The sequence below is a fragment of the Triturus cristatus genome, chromosome 4_1, assembly GCF_964204655.1.
Source record: "Triturus cristatus chromosome 4_1, aTriCri1.1, whole genome shotgun sequence".
Classification (NCBI taxonomy): domain Eukaryota; kingdom Metazoa; phylum Chordata; class Amphibia; order Caudata; family Salamandridae; genus Triturus; species Triturus cristatus.
The window spans coordinates 751,973,789-751,980,200 of record NC_140585.1 but is presented as its reverse complement, the minus strand read 5'-3'; positions in this window follow the sequence as shown (position 1 = coordinate 751,980,200).

The window sequence follows — 6,412 nt, the reverse complement described above, 5'->3', positions numbered from 1 at the left end:
TATGTAAGAATATCAGACAGAAAATTAATTTAAAAAATATGGTAGACCTTGATGGACTCTGATGGTACGATCTGTACACATCACTGAATTAATCGAATATTAATATGTGTTTGGACAGTCCTAAAACACTGCCATTCCTTGTGTGTGCTTACTTGCACCCTAATCGGAGTGCCCGTGTGTTGTATATATTTTAGCAAAATCTTCTGAAAGAGAGCATGTGCGTTTGGACAGCCTGTGCGGTCCTGCACTTAACAAATTATAAAATCTGAGTGTCCGTGTTTGGTTTATATATTTGCATAATATTTTGAGAAAGAACACAGAATTACTAAACGATTAATATTGAAGCTTTACTCCTTAATGTTGTCAACTTATCTAATCAGATTATAAAGCCTAAAAGAGACCGCAACTTTTTGTTTGTGTTTACCTGTACCCAATAAATTATAAATTATGACTGTCCGTGTTCTGTTTATATATTTGCATAATCTTTTTGAGAAAGAACACAGAATTATTAAATGATCAATATTGAAGTTTTACCCCTACTGAAGTTAACTGATTCGATCATACTTTAAAGACTAGGTTACTAAGTCCAATTTTGACACAGCCCCTTATCTAACTTGTCCATTCCAATATGGCGCCGATCTTCAGTGCGTTGAATAGGCATTTACTGTACAGGAATAAAGTCTAAATACACACTCTTATCCCCACATTGGAGTTGTAATAATAATAAGCGGAATGAAATATTATTGAGTATGATGGTTTAATACCGAGCAGGAAGGAAACTTGGACTTTCTATGTTTACCTTTTCCTTTGCGGTTTATTTAAAAACGGCAAACCTGTCTAATACAAAATTTGGTCTTCTCCTTATGAAGCTTGCTTATTCCAACATGGCGCTGATTCAATTCTTTGTTAAATTCGGGCACTATTGCACGATATTGTCTGCTAAAATATATTAGCTGAACTAGTATAATTTACTGTCAAATGGTAGTATATAAAATAATAGCAAATAATGTTGAACATGATTGCATGTTATATTATTACTAAGAAAGCATGGATATTCCATGCCCCGTCTCCGCTTGCGGTCCATTCAAAGATGGCGATTGCTTGGAATACAAAATGTAGTCTCTTCTCTATGTCAGACACAGCTGTCTTGAGTTCTGACGGTGTTTGGCGGGCTATTTAAATCGCACCTTAGGCCGCAATATGATAACCAAGATGGACGCCACGCTACCATGCTGGATGATTGAAGATCTGAAAGTAAGTTTAAACTGGGTGCAGTATTAGCTGTCAAAGCATGGGGCCATCATGCTATTTTGCATTTTTTGCCCCTTTTGTTTTTGTTGATATTAAATTAACAGAATATGGGGCACAAGTTTAATGCCTTAATACGAGGGCTTACATTTCAAAACTGTATTATGTGGCTGTATTTAGCAAAATATTGTCAGTATCTTTTTAGCCGTAAAAGGTTTTTAAAAGATGGCGAGCCCGTATTTTACAAATGGCGTCTTGCTCTGAGGGTAAAACTTTAAACTTTGACAATGATGGGCGGGTCGATAAAATTCTCTTTTGTTAAAATCATAATAAAAAACACCGTCAGGGAGAATATGCCATCCTGTAGAATGACTTAAGCTATGTGGTTGGATGTCAGTCATTCCAGTATTCTCACCGGCCCATTCCAAGATGGCGACCGCTTTTCTTATAAAACCGAGTTTTGTTTCGAGCTGCAAGTTTTGACATAATAACATCATGATTCAAATCGTATTAAAAAAAAAACATGGATGACATGCTATTCCGCAGAACGATTAAAGTTATGTGGGGTGATGACGATTCTGTAAACTGTGTGCAACCTTAGTGGATGAAACTTGGGACCCTGTTTTAGTTTATACTTCGTGACTTTTATATTGTTACATTGTCTCTACTCAGTAATAAGCGTTATAGTGGTTTAAATGAACAGATTTAAAGATCTGTCTTTTAACATGAGGGAGCTTCAACACGACGTCTCTGATAGAAGTCTCCTCTACCAGAGATTTGTTTTTAAACATGAGGGAGCTTCAGTATAAACGATGTAAATGCTATGGGAATTTTAAACAACTAGCGATACCATTAGCCTACTGTTATCTCTGTTTAAATAGCTTTTTGTGGAATATAACGGAGGATGGCCGAGACTTATTGACCACCTACCATGAAACTCAAGCAACTCAATGTATAGTGATGATTGCTACAGTGCACCCTAAATCTAAGGTATGGACACAATTGTGTATCTAAAGTTACGAGTGACCATCTAACATTTGAGTATGCTAGAAACAAAAAAATTATTTTTTTAGAAATAAAAACTCTTTTCACATTTTTATTAGATACAATCAGATTTTATCAGATCCTGAAAAGGAACACAGCACTTTCAGAATTGCAGTACAGATCACAAGTAAATGTGCCGTTTGTTAAGAAAATGCTAACTTTTCTATTTGTTATTAATGGCTATCTTAGCTAATCACTTAGACCCACTGAAATTTCTATTCTGACTTGTTAAAAAATCTTAAGATTAAGAATCAGTCTTTGGATAATATGTAAGCAAGACTATTGAACAAGAAGTTGTTATATGTGATATAAGCTCATGAAATCCACAGTGTGTGCATTGTTGGTAAATTCAAAGTCTCAAAGTGATGGGGATACATTTGCATTTTTGTTGTGTATTGTATTGTTCAGGATATGTATATATTGTATATTCATTTTTGTAAATATATGTGTTATTTGTAGCCCTGAAGAAGTCCGAGAGGACGAAACACGTTGGCTATGGTCTTTTAATCGTGTTGAAAAAAGAAGTTTTCGAATAAAGAATTGAATGGAAACAACTTTTCTGAATTGCCATTACTTTGAGAAAATGTGTCATTGTTAATGAATATTAACTAATTTTAAGAGTGCTGGACCACTGTGTGTTGCTCGTGGTCGATTGAGACATTTTATGTCTTAGGAGTTTTAGGGGTTTTGAAACTCCGGTCCTTAGCACCTTATCTTTATAGATAAAAACATACTAGAGATAGGTGCAATTCTGTCTTGCCCCAAACCTCGTTCCTTTTGTGTAAAAGTTCATCTCAGTTATAATGGTCATTGTATTTCAGGGGGCACAGGAAGACACTGAGAGAGACTCCCCTACTCACCCCTCCTTTGACCACCGACAATCTGCAACATGTGTTCGATCCTTGTACTTACCTGCAGCTCATGAAAGAAATGTAATAAAGTTCAACAGGTGCCCCGTTAGGTGCCTCAATGCTGCTATCTTGGGGGTAATAGGACTGTGGTAAACTAGTGAGGGACCAACTCTCTGAATGTCCCTTTTTCCTGGCATCAAAGGAATCTCTACTAGTGACATGATTAATAAAGTTATGCCCAAAATATGTAACTTATAGTTTGTCTTAGAAAAATGTGCCACAATGTGTACAGATTCATTTGACGGCTTCAAGTTTTTCCCTCAGAGCACCAGGCCCTGGATAGCTGCTTTTGTTCTAAGTGCTTAGAGACATTACATTAGATTACTGGGTCCTTCCAGCTTGTTCCTCACTCCTTTAATCCTTAAGCACCCCTAGACCTATCATTAGCCCTCGTTCCTATCATTTTCTATTCCATCCTGATTCATACAAACATAGGAGAAGATCCAAATCCCTCATCAAGCACACATGTTCCCAAACCTTCCAAGCACGCCGATATCTTTTCTTGCTCCTGGAGTCCAAGACTCATTGAGGTGCTCCAGATCCTCTGCAGAAAGCTTAGTGAATATTCTGGAATTCCTGACATTTTCCAAACTAGCAGGCTGAGCACCCCGGCCTCGACTAAAGGATGATCTTCCCCTTTTACACCTACCAGCAATCCATTACAAGGCTGGACCGAAAAAGGTATCTCCACCACCATTTACAACACTGACGGGAACCATACATGAGCTGCCCGAAATGGGATCACTAATACCTACTAACATCTCTGCTTTTTCACTTGCAGCAACACTCTCTGAATCATTGAGGAAAGAGGAAAAACACAAGCCTTCATGCCCTCCAAATTCTGACTCAATGCATCTATCAAGGATGTTTTAGTACCAAACTATGGGCAAGGAATGTGAACAGCGGTAGGCTAATAATTGCAATCAATTTAAAATAGTGGCAAGGTATGCTCACAGACTGATGCAATTCTGAAATGGCTTATCCTGCCATCTTCTGGGACTCCTCATCCTTGCCCTGTCCAAATCTGGTCCATTGTCACAAGTTTCTCCTCCTGTGCTAGCCACCAGGTGGTATAGATCATCAGTGGTGGCTCATTATCATAGGCTTTTGGGCACAGCCCTGCCTCCTGTGAGGTGACACGTACTGCACTGCCACGACTGCTAATTAGTTAGCTAATCAGTGTTCATAAAAACACAACATTTGTGTTTTTATGAACATTGCCAGTGCACAGATCAGCTCTGCAGGCCTCTTCTCCAGGCTACTGATGACAGGGGGAGGAGGAGGGAGCTGAGTGATAATTTGTCTACTGAGTGTAGTTTAAAACCACAGCACTCCGTAGGTGGATGTCTGGTTTGCGCATGTGAGAGGCGTAGTTCAACTATGATCTCCTCACACAGGCACAATCCATTTTATTTATCAGACATACTGCACATGCATCAGGCAGCACAGTATGTCTGCTAAAATGTGGCCTGGCAAGGTGCTCCTCAGTGCATCCCTGAGGCCAATGATAAGCCACTCAGAACAGCACAAGCCGGATCCCCATCACTGTCCCGGCTTCTTATAGGGCTGTGCCTCCAGTACTATCAAGAAGGTGGGAGAGGGATTGAGGTGGGTCTTCCTCTTTTCAGACCTGGCCTTCTGCTCAGTATGTCTCCTGTTGGGAATCATGGCTTGCTGTCTGAAAATTCTAGCACCATATTCCTGTTCAGGTGCTGCTATGTAGCCTTTGAGTTGCCAGAAAAGAAAGCAAGGTAAATAAAAACTAAATGTGTATATGTTTGTTAGTGATTGAGAGAGCATGAGATTGAGTGAGAGTGTGTGTGTTTGTGTCAATGAGAGTCTAAGTGAGTGAGATCTGAGTTTAAGAGAGTATGGATAAATGAAAGTGAGCGTGAGGAATGAGAGAAAAGTGTGAATGTGTTAGAAGGAGCGAGTGATTGACGATTGTGAGAGAGAGTGGAAGTGAGTTTGGGGCGTAGCTATTAGTGGTGCAGCAGGTACAGTTGCACCAGGGCCCAGATTCAGTGAGTGTGAAAGGGTGAGTGTGTGTATGTGTGTTTGGAAGTGAGAGTGGGAACCAGTGAGTATGAGAATGTTTGTGTGTGAGTAGCAGTGAGTAAAAGTAAACATGAGTGTAAGTTAGTGTGAGGGGGAAGAGAGTGAATGTAGGAGAGATTGAGTATGTGTGAGAGTAAGAGACAGTGAGTTAGTAAGAGTGTGTTTGTTCGCATGTTTCAAGATTGTACGTCTGCCGCTGGCCATGGCATACTCAATATAATTTTGGACTTATGGTGGCACACAAGGGAGCATGCTGCTGCTGTCCTATTGGAGATATTTCTTGGCATAAGGAAGGGCAACCATGGCAAAACGCAGATCCTGAAATACTAGGAGTAATACTTGACAAGGGGACACCTTTGACAAAATGCATTTACTGGCATACTGAAGGAACTTATTTGCCTCAGAGAGAGCAGCCGTGACATATTGGGGTGAGAGGTGGATTGGGTGAAGCAAACCATGAAAAAATGCTGGCTTAGAAAAAGTAGCGGGATTTAAAGTCAACCTAGCCAAATCCTTCTTACTCATTCTGACATTGCATCGGTAGGTGTGGAGGGGGTTGGAGGAGTCCTCTCCCTTCCGCTGCACAAGGAAAGAAATCACTTAGCTGGGTATTAAACTCACATCTAATATACCAGATCTTTACAAAGCTAATTTCCCTCCCCTGCTGAGACAGCTTAAAGCCGATTTTAGCAAATGGGGAGCCTTGTACACCTCATGGATAGGCAGGATCAATGCCATAAAGATAAATGCCCATCCCAGGTTGCTCTGTCTATTCCAGGGCTTGCCAATCCCAGTTGATAGGAAGGTGTTTGTGGAATTGAAAAAGATGACTGTTAAATTTATCTGGCAGGGACAGAGGACTCGCTTGTCCCACCACCTATTAATTAAGGCGCGCAGGGAGGGGGGCTGGTGCTGCCAGACTTCCTGGGATACTACAGGGCTGCCCAGCTGCGAATGTTAACTGAATGGTTTATCCGAGCCTCTGAGAAACACTGGCTCTACATGGATCGGCAGATAACAGGCAGGACAAAATGGGACCTCCTGTGGAAACAAAAACGAGACAGGCCGATTAATGCCTACCTTAGTACTCTCACGGCCACCACCCTTCAGGTTTGGGATGACCTCACCAAGATGTTGCTGCTGACGACCTT